Raw genomic sequence first — 13,278 nt, 5'->3', positions numbered from 1 at the left:
AATTGTTGATCTTTCATTTAAAAAATATGACTACATGGTACATTTTCTCCAAATGACAGAACCATGAAGGGTCAAGGGAGCGTCTAAATCTTATTGTGCTCCACTAATCTGTGCTGCACATTAGGAGATTTTAATAATATAATTCCCATGGCCACTGAACCAGGATAAGATCTGAAACTTTGCATTTCAGAAAATGTCCTCTCTGAGATTCTGTAATGACATTACGCTTAGCCACTACTACACATATGATTTAATCTCAAGGCTGTTGCTATTAAAATATTTCAGGAATGTTGTTATGGTTAACTCAATGGGTTTTTTTTTTTTATTCTTCCACCTAGAACCTTCTACTGCTCTTTATACTCAAGTTCAATGTTAACTCATAGAGATGATCTTAAACTTCATGGAATTGACCTAAATGGATCATGGATCACCTTCCAACTGTTCAATGCCTGCAGGTACATCTTTGGAAATGGGCTTATAAAAATGTCATTAAATATATAATTTAAAGTTGATAAAACTTGGAAGGGATATATATATATATATATATATATATATATATATATATATATATGGCTTCTGAAATGTCCTGAGTATATAGTATATAGCCAACACACTGAAAATTCAAGAAATAAAATGATAATTATTATTTACAAGTCATCAGATGTTTTGTTCTGGTGCTTTAGCTCAAAGGTAATTTCAGGCTTGGCCATGGTGGTTGCAACAGAGCGTCAAATGCTATGAATATACAGTATCCTGATATCTGCTTGAACCCTGTTCTTCAACATGGCATTTATCTCTAAACTGCTCTCCTGTGGAACAGCTTTTATAAAACCCAACTTCACTCACTCGAAAGCATTCCTTTGATTTGAATCTTAGGTTACTCTTCCTTACACCACTGCCTCTCTCATTTGTGGTTGACCAAGGCAATCATAACCAACATGGAACAGAAATCACTTTCAGGATGCTTATGCTTACTGTCCTCCACCCATCCTCCCCTGTTACAAGAGAAGAGCCAACAGCAGTTATGCACTATCGCCTTTTGTTTCTATGGACACTGCTTCTGAACTTCTTGTTCCACTATCTACACTGTGACCATCACAGAAAAGCACAGTGGATTGAACCAGTAAGTGCAGCCACTGTCACCTGGCCTAAAGTCCACTGAAATGAAACAAAATCTTCTTTGGTGTTCTTTAGAATGCTCATGGAAAACAATCCAGATTAACTAGATAAACCAAATTTGATTAATTCTTTAGACTATCAGGCTAATAAAAATGAAGTAAAAACTGAAGACTACATAAAATTGTAACAGAAACCATACAGGAATAAAGAAACAGTTCTGAAAGGAAAATGATTTTAGAGGTTTTCTGTGTAACAATTGAGGAAATAGATATTTAATAATAAAATATCATCCTTCACATTAAAATAGGAAAACTAGAGACAATAGTCATGGCGATCTTGGAGAGGTGCTTAGGGAGCATGTAGTCTATATTTCTTATGCTATTGAATTGGCCAAGCTTCTCTGAAGGGAAATTTACCAATGTCCATCAAATTTAATAATGTGCATAGCTAGTGTACTTAAAAACTCCACTTTCAGGAATTTATCCTATAATACTGATATGATTTCAGGGCACTGAAATGCATGTACAAGAAGTATTCATTGTAAAAACTCTTAAAATACAAATTTTGAAGAAAGCAACTACATGGCCATCAGAGTGGCAAGTGAGCACATAGTAATATTATTAAATATATTCTGAATAATTAATATTTGTTGTGTATATATAATACACTGTAAAAATCTCTATGACATGGTTTAGACAGCTACACAGTAATAAAAATATTATAACAATTATGGAAAACAAATGATTTACATAATACATAAGTGTACTTGAATTCATTTAGACAAAGCTGGAAATATTTATAGCATAAATTGAAATTAACATGATCCTTGAGAGGTGAAACACAGAATAAGATGTTGTATATAATTACTTCAGTGCTCTTTATGCCTCTTTTCTCTATATTCTTCCATAATTATGTTTTTTACATAAACAGAAAACAATCATTTAATTTGGGACAATTGATAGGCTTAGAGATAATTTTAAAATTGTTGTACTGTTAATTGAAAGTTAAGATTTCCACAGTCTTAATTTCTTCCCTTTTTTTGGAGATATTATTTTAGAATATTTCCCTCACCAATAAATTTGAAATAAAATGTAAATAGATATTCTGAGCTTGTCTCAGAAGCTGCTGCTAACATCACCCACATCAGCACTTCTGTGAAGCTCCATGAACCTCCTTGTAATCTGAGGCTTTGGGAGGTTAACTTGATCAGTGCTGCAGATTACTATCCAGGAAGCCCCCACATAAATCCTTCAGTAGGACCCAACTGAACTCAGCATCTTCAGGAATAACAAAGCACCTCTGAGCCCAAGAGCTCTAGTTCCGGCCAGTCACACACGTTCTCTTTTGTTACATCCTTTTAACTATGTTATTTTATTTTGAAGTTTTTAATCCCTTGTAGCACATTCCTACAGAAAGCAAGGTTTGATATAATTTTAATCCTAATATTGACTCCCAGCTCGATCATTGCTTTCTTGGTGACTTGGATTGGCCAGTTGTATATGTGTCTAAGCCTCGGTTTATTCATTTATTTTGAAACAAAATATTCTGACTATAGCCAGGCACGCATAAAATTTATAATCTTCCTGCCATAGGCTTTTAAGTTTCATATTACAAGCATTGTTATGATTTCAACTGAAAGGTTTTCATTTAAACTTATGTCTTGAAATATTGTTTTGATTTATTCATTGAGAATTTCATGTAATATATTTTGATCCTATCTTTTTCTTAACTTCTCTCAAATCTTCCCTCATCTCTCCATCCACCCAACTTCTTTCTCTCTACTAAAAAGGAGTGTCAGTTTGAGTTATTTATTTATTACATACTATGAAAAGACAATAAAAGTAACAGCAAAAAATATAAATTAACAGATTTAAGTTTCTGGACAAAATTGTAGTTAGTTTGAATGAAAATGGCCCCTATATGCTCATATATGTTTGAATGGTTGGTCTCCATTTGGTGAAACTGTTTGGGAAGGATTAGAAGATGTGGCCCATTTCAGGGAAGTGTGTTACTGGGGACAGGTTATAAGATTTCAAAATGTTCATATCATAAAACAAATAAATCTTAAAAAAAAATAGTCCACATCATTCCCAGTTTCTCTGTGCCTCATGGTTATGGATCAAGATGTGAGCTCTCAGTTACTGCTCCAGAGCCATGCCTGCCTATCTGCTGTCATTCTCCTTGCCACGGTAATCATGGGAAGTAACTCTTTGGAGCTATGAGTCCCAAATCAAATGTTGTTTTTTGTTTGTTTGTTTGTTTGTTTTTGTAATTTTCTTTTTTTTAATTATAATTTATTTTTTTAATTAGGTATTTTCCTCGTTTACATTTTCAATGCTATCCCAAAAGTCCCCCATACCCACCCTCCCAATCCCCTACCCACCCATTCCCCCTTTTTGGCCCTGGGGTTCCCCTGTACTGGGGCATATAAAGTTTGCAAGTCCGATGGGCCTCTCTTTGCAGTGATGGCCGACTAGGCCATCTTTTGATACATATGCAGCTAGAGACAAGAGCTCCAGGGTACTGGTTAGTTCATATTGTTGTTCCACCTATAGGGCTGCAGATCCCTTTAGCTCCTTGGGTAATTTCTCTAGCTCCTCCATTGGGGGCCCTGTGATCCATCCAATAGCTGACTGTGCTCATCCACTTCTGTGTTTGCTAGGCCCCAGTATAGTCTCACAAGAGACAGCTATATCTGGGTCCTTTCAGCAAAATCTTGCTAGTGTATGCAATGGTGTCAGCGTTTGGAAGCTGATTATGGGATGGATCCCTGCATATGGCAATCACTAGATGGTCCATCCTTTCGTCACAGTTCCAAATTTTGTCTCTGTAACTCCTTCCATGGGTGTTTTGTTCCCATTTCTAAGAAGGGGCAAAGTGTCCACACTTTGGTCTTCGTTCTTCTTGAATTTCATGCATTTAGCAAATTGTATCTCAGAACTGAACAAAGAATTCTCACCTGAGGAATATCGAATGGCAGAGAAGCACCTGAAAAAATGTTCAACATCCTTAATCATCAGGGAAATGCAAATCAAAACAACCCTGAGATTCCACCTCACACCAATCAGAATGGCTAAGATCAAAAATTCAGGTGACAGCAGATGCTGGGGAGGATGTGGAGAAAGAGGAACACTCCTCCATTGTTGGTGGGATTGCAAGCTTGTACAACCACTCTGGAAATCAGTTTGGCAGTTCCTCAGAAAATTGGACATAGTACTACTGGAGGATCCCGCAATACCTCTCCTGGGCATATATCCAGAAGATGTCCCAACCGGTAAGAAGGACACATGCTCCACTATGTTCATAGCAGCCTTATTTATAATAGCCAGAAGCTGGAAAGAACCCAGATGCCCCTCAACAGAGGAATGGATACAGAAAATGTGGTACATTTACACAATGGAGTACTACTCAGCTATTAAAAAAAATGAATTTATGAAATTCCTAGGCAAATGGATGGACCTGGAGGGCATCATCCTGAGTGAGGTAACCCAATCACAAAGGAACTCGCACAATATGTACTCACTGATAAGTGGATATTAGCCCAGAAACTTAGGATACCCAACATATAAGATACAATTTGCTAAACGCATGAAATTCAAGAAGAACAAAGACCAAATGTTTTCTTTAACAAGTTTCCTTGACCATGGTGTCTTATCACAGCAATATAAAAGTAAATAAGATCAAAATTATTAAAACAAGCAAAACTATAACCATCAATCTACATGAAAATATGTGATCATGGGGTGGAGCAGGGGAGAGAAAGAAAAATAAAGTTTTCTAGTCGAGGAACTGGAACTATTGTTTCTTTTTTTCTGAATTGATTTTTTTTCAAATCTCGTTCATTCTCCTTACAATTCAAGATGCCATGGAAACAAAAATGTACAATGTAATTTGATGAGAAAAAATTTAATTAAGTTTTCTATTTCTCTTCCATGTCACTCTTACTTCTGAAAGTTAGAATCTGAGACTCAGGAAATTAAGTTATACAGTCAGTGACCCACAGGCGGCTACTAACACAGAACTAAAATTAGGTAGTGAGTCTAATGAGCACCAAAGAAAGTCTTCAAATGTCTACTATTCACCAGTCCTTCTAGTCCTTCCAGCAGATGCACTGTTGGCACCTCTGGGATCCTATCACCTCCTAACACAGTAAGTTTTCTTTATTTGGTGGGGCATAGAAGCTACCACAGGTGCTCATGATTTCCCTTATTTCTGGAGTCTCAACTGCACGTGTATTTTCAGAGGAACTCTGTGATGGCTTCTTTCTCTGGTTGGCCCTGAGTTGCTCCTGATTTTTTTTTTTTTTTGTCTTGTCTCAGCTGGAAACAACTCAGAAAACCCAATGCAGCTCCAGCTCTCACCAGGTTCTTGTAAATCGGCCTCAGTTGCAGAGGGTTACCCTCTCTATCTGCCCACTCCTGCTGCCTCAGCCCCCCCTCAAATGGCATCCATTTACTTCGTCTTCTACTGTGCTGGGCTACTAAACAAATATCCTCTTGTGTAGGATGTTAACGTGAGTGTACTTGCAATTCACATGCTATACACATTGACTTCTCAACTTACTTTGGCTCAGTCTAAGCCAAGAGTGAACAGCAACCCTTGTGATCTTCTGTACCCATTACTGTGGATTCATGACCAGAGCTTCAAAGTTGACATCAGAGAAGTGAGGGACTAGAAAGAGTTCAACAGAAGCCTTGTGGGATTGAAATTTCTTTTCACTTCAGAAGGAAGTGTGCTTGCTTTGTTCCAGACAGGCACCTGAGCACTAATGTGACACCTGGTAACATTAGTGTGCTTGTGACAAAGGCATCAGAGTGTCAATGATGTCCCTTGCATTTGGCACTAAGGAATAACTTGAGTTGTTATCATATTCTGATAGATATCCCCAAAGCAAGCAAAAGAGACAGAAGAGAGCCTCAGTTGTTGTCTCTGGGAGCATTATGTTTAAATACGGCAGAAGCATTTTCTTGAAGGCTCCTAGAAACACTTGGCGAGGGGAGGAAGAAAGTGGTGTAAGTTAAAGCTGTGCCAGGGAAATGTGATTTGGGTGAGAGCATGACCGTATTTATGCTCCTTAGATAGTGTGGCCTGGGGAGACACTGGCTAAGGCTCAGGGCTTCTTTTACTATATTCCATCTCTCTATTAAATTCTATTTCCTGCACCTTCAGAGCATATAATTCCACATAACACTATCTGCTCTCTTTGATCCATGTGACTGGAAGGATGAATTCTCTGCTCCCCTCCCCCATCAACCCTTCTGTTGCCCAAGGCGCAATCAATTTCAATATTCAGGGGAAACAGACCACACAGGATCTATGGCCTCCCAGCAGGGACCTGACATATTAACTGTTGTAATGTCTCTAATTCAGGCTATTTACTTTGGGATAGGCCTGTCTCTCTTGCTCATCATTTTAACCTATACATCGGCTGTGTCATGACTATTTAGAGTGATGGGGGTGATCCTCAGGGCATAGTCATGCGAAGTCTGATGAGGGAACAGCTACAGCAAACCCTTGTCGCTTCAGGGTAATGATGACTAATGCTATTCACGTCCCTCACCCCACATTGAAATCTTCTCTTGCCTTTTAAATTGACGTCTGTCAGAGGAAATGAGACTCTGCTGGTGTCTGTGGCTTGATGAATTGGTCCGGTGGAGGCACTCCTTCTTGTCATGAGCAGAGAGACAAGTGAGAGGAGGAAAGAATAGCATAGGAGAGGGAATGGAGAAGGAAGGTACTCTGGAAAGAAGAACAATGAATGTGGAGAGATGGGGAATAGCCTCAATCAAATGTCACTGTGTCAATTCAAATGTTAGAGCTTTTCTAACCTGGAAACAAGCTATTGCGATTACCGCACCACGTGTATGTGTTAAAGAAAACATACTCAGTGATGTGTATCAAACCAGAATCAGGAAAAACTTTGTTCACCCTTCGTAGTGGGTTCAGAGACAGCTGTCCCAGGAATGTATAGTGAGAGATAAGATGAAGTTCAATCATTGAACACAGCATGAACTCAAGATATTTAAAACTACTGGTCAGAGTATGAGTTGTATAGAGAATTACAGGAAATTATGTGGCCCAAGTGAATTTAAGAGGCAGGATCATATTAAAGTGAGGCCAAGGCTATCAGACATCACTTGGGGATAGTTAGAGGTAGGAGTTCCTGATAAGCCCCTTTACTAAAGATCACTTTATAAGGAAGTATACAGGAGGCTTAGGAACTTTTGGAGCCTGACTGAAGTTCAAGCCAGCACAGAGTCTCAGTCATGTCATGGGCCTGAATTGCTCAGCCTGATGTCTTTTTTAGAAAGCTGCTATGAGAAGAAACTAAACAGGTAACATTTTTCTTTGAAACTTCCCAGAACCTGCAACAGATAGTTGAACTCAGTGCATTCATTATTAGCCACAACCTAAGAAGAGTCTCCAGAGGAATCTCTTCCTAGATCATTACTGTTGAGTTGATAGTGATACAAGTTGTGTTTATGTCTCAAGCTACTGGGCACACTTAAGACTAAACTAAACTGTAGGGGAGATCAGAAACAAGTGCCTCTTCTGGGTTTAAAGTATAACTTAATTCTTTTACAGTAGAGTATTTTTTAAACATTTGCTTTTGTTTTAGCTATGAACATACCTAGACTTTTAGAACTCAAGCAAATCCCAGACCTGGCTTGGCAGAATATCCTGTTTGCACAGTAGACTATCACTAGCAAACATTAGTAGCCAGGATAGTTATGTTTGCTTTTAAACTAAATGCCCAGATGATAATCTTTTCTTATTACAAGGTGAAAATCCTGTGATTTAAATATTTTTAAAATTAATGTTGATATTAAGATTGCCATGCAAGATGATTTTGACGAGATCTGGTTAGTGTGTTAACATTCAGGCAAACCTCTACTTACTTCTCATCTTGGAACAAGTTCTAGGTCAAAGGCAATTTCCCAACAAGACCAGGAAAGCCCCCAAAAGCATCTGGTCCAACTCCCAAGATGTTGGTTGAGAGGACTCCTAGGAGGCCAAGCTGTTGCTGGTTGGAATGAACTTTGAAATCATGATCTAGAATTATACCCTTGCCGGTCATGAAAGAAACTCAAAGCCTCTAAAGCACTCATCAGACTATATTTAGAAGAGATCCCACAGCAGGATGGCTGAAGTCAAAGACAGGCTTTACAAGACTGTTTAACTCTGCTGTACCTGCAGAGATGAGTCAGGGACTGGAAGAGGTAGAAGAGTTAAGGCTAGACCTGCCTAAACTTATGGCTGGGGTGCCAGGCCTGGGCTTGTCTATATCTGTGATGATATTCATTACTGACTGAATTACAAACAAAACTGAAAAAGAAATTATTGTACCTTGTTTGTTAATCTTCCTTTCTGGAATATAAGTTTTTTGTGGGGGTGGGAACGGGGGTCTTGAAATGTACTGATTTTTTTTCCTGCTCTCATCAAATGCTTGGTGGTAGAGAATAAAGGTTTAACAATTTCAAATTCATATAATTACCCAACTATACTACTAAAATGAATAGTGGAGACATGAATCAAGTCTAGGCCCACCTAAATGCAGAGTAACAGTCTCCTGAGCTATGGCTCTTGCCTTTGCCTTCTGTAGGGTCTTGATCTAGACTTACATGCTTGAAATAAGTAGATACCTAGAGAGAAGTGGGAAGGAGTCAGCTCACAGAGGTTGTAAGCATGGCCATGTTGAACTTATGATATACCTGTGTAGAGACAAGACATTATCTGCCAGTAGCCATGCAATTTGGATTTTGCTCTTCTCTTGGACATTAATACTTAATCACTAACATATTTCACATTATTTCAATAAGATATTAGGATTTATTTCAAAGGGATTTAATAATATTTCTCAGTCTAGAGGAACATTAGTGAAAATACTCTGTTACTGCTTTTGATAATAGAAAGAGAGCTTTTACATTTCTATTATTTTCTCTGGTATTCAAACTGTACACAAGGATAGGATAGTGTGTGGAGATGAAACCCCAAATGTATAGAAGACTACATGTTCTACATATCAAGCACATAACTAATAAAAGCAATAATAATAATAATTCTTACTGTTGTTAATTTCAGCCGTGTTCTCAGCCCTAGTTTGAAATTACAATAACTTAGAAATTCTTAGTTCTTCTGGCATCAATCTCAAATTATAGTATTTGTAAAACACAGCCAGATGTATATGCAGCCAGAAACATCATTCTACATAATTCAATCTTTTAATGAACAAACCATATGACCCAGTACATACAGGACTGATAAATTTTGTTGCCTTAGCAGCATCAAACAATTACAACACAATATTTGAAAAGTTAATGCCATATTTGATTCATAGGGGTTAGATCTTGATTTTAAAAGACATCTTATTGGTAATTTGCCATTCTCCAATATTTGCAAATCTGAAAATTTAATTGAGTACATGCCCATTTTCTCTATAACTAACTACACACAAAACAGGGGACTCATCGAATTAACCTAAGAGTTATTTAGACTTAAAAAAAAAAGATGAATTAACATCAACTTAGTAAACCCAATTATTTCCTTCAAGTCAAAGAACTATATTAACAACACATTTCCTTGGACGCCAAGCAAATGGAGTCTCTCCTCACTTCCCTGGAGGCTTTCCCCCAATGGACTTGGCTCAAAGGAAGGGATATGATAGCTACAGACAGGTGCTGTTTTACATTTCCAAAAAGTAAAAAGGATATGCAGAGTCAGGATCATTTGATATGGAGAGAAGTCCATATCAGTCAGGATCATTTTATTAATGATTCCAGTATTCATCAAACACAGGAGTCCAGAAATCCTCAATGGTTTAACACTCTTCGCATGTGTTGGATAACCTGTGTCTGCTCCAGGGTCTCTGCAGGATCTCCACTTTCCTGCCCCTAGATCTGAAACATGTGGCCTTTTCAGGTAATGTATAGTGGGAAGAGGGAGAAATTGGTAACTGTGCACAAGCTTTTCACTATGTAAATGACACAAAAGTGTGTTCCCTTCATGACCAATTCTTCATTGACACCAGAATGGGAAATATAGGCAATGAATGCAGGATTTGGTGCACAACACCACTCTCTCTTCTACCAACAATTAATATGCCATGTCTTGATGCTTCAGAAAACTCTCTCTTCAGTTGGCACCCTGGAACCTCTCAAAAAGAGGGATTCTTTGCTTTTTCTCAGAAATGCAATAAAAATGTTCTCTTTTGCTTGTTCTTTCTGCAGGGGCCATAGACAGACTGTTCAGAAACTATTGTTTATTTCCACCAGAACAAGGGAAGCAAGGAAATATGACTCTCACAAATGTGAAGGGTGCTTTGAAACTATTTGTTCATTCATTCATTCATTCACTGTAAATTATGCCCTAGAATTTATTAAGGTACACTCACAATTTATATGTTATACAAACTTACACATGTTTTTAATGTGGTTACATGTGAGTGATTACAGAGACTAGAATGTCTCATCCACCCCGACCAGCACGAAAGACACATCACTACGTTGTCCTTCTTCAAGCAGGTTTATTCACGAACACTTAGCATTGCAATGCAGGAACAGGAATCCCCCAACCCCAGGGCAGGCCTTAAATACCCTACTGACTCCTCCCAATCACCCCAGTCACGTAACAGCAGTCCATAGGTTCACAGCAAGTGATGACACCTCAGGCGAGCTGACGAGGCATGGCATCTGCGCAGTGCAGGGACTGGGATGTGGCTAATTCTGAGATAATGAGGAAGTCAGGTGCAGGTCAAAAGACCTGGCAGCCATCCCGGGCGCCATCTTGGGTTGGCGGCCGCACCCGCTCCTCACATCTCCCCCTTATTTATTATTTTGGCAGAGAGAATGCCTGTCTTATGTTGCCCCCTGTGATAATGCTCCTTACCCATCATCAGGAGGACAGACAGCAGTGGTCTGGTCTCTGTCTTGGGTTGGTAACACCTCTAGGGAGTCTTACCCATCATTGACTACTTCTCTAGCATGCCAAGCCACACTTAAGGAGATTGTCCCAGCTCTAGGGCTGCAAAAGCCTGAATCAACAGTGCCTGCACACAGGTATGCCTTTTTTGCAAACGGCAAATGCACCACAGGGCCATTACTCCTGTGACAACACAGATGATTGCCAGCCTTCCTATGCCAGCCCATTCCTTGAGGTGCAATATTGCTGTGACTATGGCAGCAGTAATCTCAAAGTCTCTTTTAGGTCTAAACAGTGTCATCACAGATGGAGCTTGCACTGGCCAGGGTACAAATCTAGGCATACAGGTTACCATAGCCAAGGAAAATACAGATGCATTCCAATACATACTATAAAAGCAATTATCACTACTACGATTAATAAACTCATTATCATAACTACCATTATATACTAAAAACACAAAAGAGGACCAAACACACACAGGTGTAGGCACAAAAGACATATTTTTTCTCAAAGCCAAAACACTCACAGAATTTTCAAACAAATCAGACCCATTCCAATAACAACTAGCATTTCCCCAGGCCCCTCCCATCAGTATACTTAGAGGTGACAAATCAGTACAGCTTCCATTTACCCCACATAACAACCATACATTAAAAGGATTATTAGCCCTTCACTGTGCTGGGCTTTGATAGGTCCAATTATAACCTGCAAATGTTTGATTATGTGTGGTACTGATGTATGGAGAAAAGGTAAAATACTTTTTCAGTGCCCAAGCGGCCTTCCGGGATTGACATCCAGTCCACGAAGGCAAAGAATCTCATAAGCCTCTGCAAAATGGAGCCCAGTGTGGTTGGTGTGGAATGCTAGCATTGCCCTTGGGTATGCTCACAGGCCACGTTCCTTTGATCCAAGTAGCATTAGCTCGGGTTGAACTATTAAAAAGGTCTATCAAACCACACAGCAGTCTGATTATACAATTGCACACATGCACTATCTTGAGAAATATTTACAATAAGCTGAAAGCATAATACCCCTTGCAGGGCAATCTGGAGAGGTTCAGTCACCAGTGCCATTCATTTATCATCAGGTAAAAAGGGTAGCTGTAAAGATGTATTGGAGGTAAAGAAACGAGGAAACACTTGAGTGGAATGGGTCAAGGGTAGCGGGTTTGGAAACATCGACATGACCCATCATAGCTCCTCACTCCTGCACCCTGTCACCATCATCAGTATTCCCAGGAGAATCAGCATCACACCTCTGGTAATCCTTCAGCACTCGAGTCAGTCGTTCAGGTACCCACAACGGCTGGCGGCAGTCCTGGGGAAACACACAAACAGACCCTCTCGCCCCACACCAACACTGGATCTGGCCCATGCCATTGGCCATCCAACAAGTCCTTCCATATAAAAGTTCCCTTCTGAGATGCATCAGGATTACTGAATCTCTCTGCAGCAATACAATCAAATTTATCTGTATTTAAAAATTTAAGAGTAAATAAGGCGTTCCTGGGGCTTTTTTGTTTTATTTAGCATTCTTTTAAGGTATGATGAGCACGTTCAATTATTCCCTGCCCCTGAGGGTTATAGGGAATAACATGTACAAGATGAACGCCCATCATCTTACAAAATCTAACAAAAGTATTGGAAGTATAAGCAGGGCCATTATCAGTTTTTAATTCTTTGGGTTGACCCCAAGTGCCCCATGCTTCAAAGCAACGAGTTATGACATGACGGGCCTTTCTCCAGTAGGCAAAGAAGCAAAAATGACTCCAGAGGCAGTATCAATTGAAACATGAACAAACTGCAATTTTCCAAATTCGGCAAAATGAGTTATATCCATCTGCCAAATGTGTAGGGGAGTAACCCTCGTGGGATAACTCCAAAGGAGGGTTGAGGTAATAAAGGAGTGCAGGCCTGACAGGCCTTGACAATCTCCCTGGCCTCTGCCCTGTTAATCCCAAAGGGAGAGGCTAATGTTTTAGAATTTACATGAAATTTAGAATGAAAATCATGAGCAAGGTTGAGGACAGGACATGCCAGAAATACAGCAGCTTGTGCTGCCTTATCCACTATCCTCAGCCAATGGACCTGGTAACCCAGTATGAGCTCGGATATGCTGAACAAAGAAGGGGATATGCTGAACAAAGAAGGGGGAGGATCTATGCAATAGCAAATTTTGTAATTTACTTAATAAATCCCTAATGCTGGACTTAAGATTCACCCTACCAACCACCTCCAA

Source organism: Mus caroli, unplaced genomic scaffold, assembly GCF_978045245.1.
Source record: "Mus caroli unplaced genomic scaffold, Mus_caroli_1 scaffold_20, whole genome shotgun sequence".
Lineage (NCBI taxonomy): Eukaryota > Metazoa > Chordata > Mammalia > Rodentia > Muridae > Mus > Mus caroli.
This window is presented reverse-complemented; position numbering follows the sequence as displayed.